This window comes from Myotis myotis, unplaced genomic scaffold (assembly GCF_014108235.1).
Source record: "Myotis myotis isolate mMyoMyo1 unplaced genomic scaffold, mMyoMyo1.p scaffold_m19_p_7, whole genome shotgun sequence".
In the NCBI taxonomy this organism is placed as follows: Eukaryota; Metazoa; Chordata; class Mammalia; order Chiroptera; family Vespertilionidae; genus Myotis; species Myotis myotis.
Window position 1 is genome coordinate 57,534,120 of NW_023416379.1, and position 828 is coordinate 57,534,947.

Here is an 828-nt window from a genome sequence, read left to right on the forward strand (position 1 = left end):
ACCAAAGGATCTTTAAATACTGGCTGACAAGCTGGGAGATGTGAAATATGGAAGAAATATGAATTTTCCCATTTAGTCACTTATATATACACACTAGTGGCCCGTTGCACGAAGATTCGTGCAGTAGGCCTTCCTTCCGCTGGCTGCTGGCCCCGGTTTTCCTCTGGCACCCGGGACCCAGGCCTTTGGTCCAGCTGCAGCAGTGAGGCTTGGCTTCTCCGCTCTGGCTGCTCCCAGTCCCTCCTTTTTTTTTTTCCAGCTCCTCGAGCAGAGGCCAGGGCTGGCTGAAAGCCTGGGTCGCCCCTGGAAACCCAGGCCCCCAGCCATTCCTTGAGGGAGCCCAGGCCCCCAGCCCCTCCTTTAGTGGAGCCCTGGTGACCCCGGCCCCTAGCCCCTCTTTGAGCAGAGTACAGGCCGTGGGAAGCCTGGCTTCCTCCATCGCCAGGAGCAACCCAAGCCTCCATGCTTGCTCCAGCTCTGTGGCCACCACCATCTTCAGTCATCTTCAGCCTTCCCTCCACACCTGCGTATGCAAATTAACCGCCATCTTTGTTGGGTTAATTTGCATAGTCACTCTGATTGGCTGGTGGGTGCAGTAGAGTGGCGGGGTGATGGGGTGATGGGGTGATGGTTAATTTGCATGTTTCTCTTTTATTAATGTAGATTCCAAACACTGTGAATGAAAGAACATTAGAGCTTTTCTGATCTGGTTGGTGTTTGACCTGGGAGGGGTTGACTGCAGTTTCAGATATATTGGGATCACTTTCAGATGGCCCCAGAATCCAATCACTATGAAAAGGCCCAGGACCATGTGGCTTCCCCCTGCCC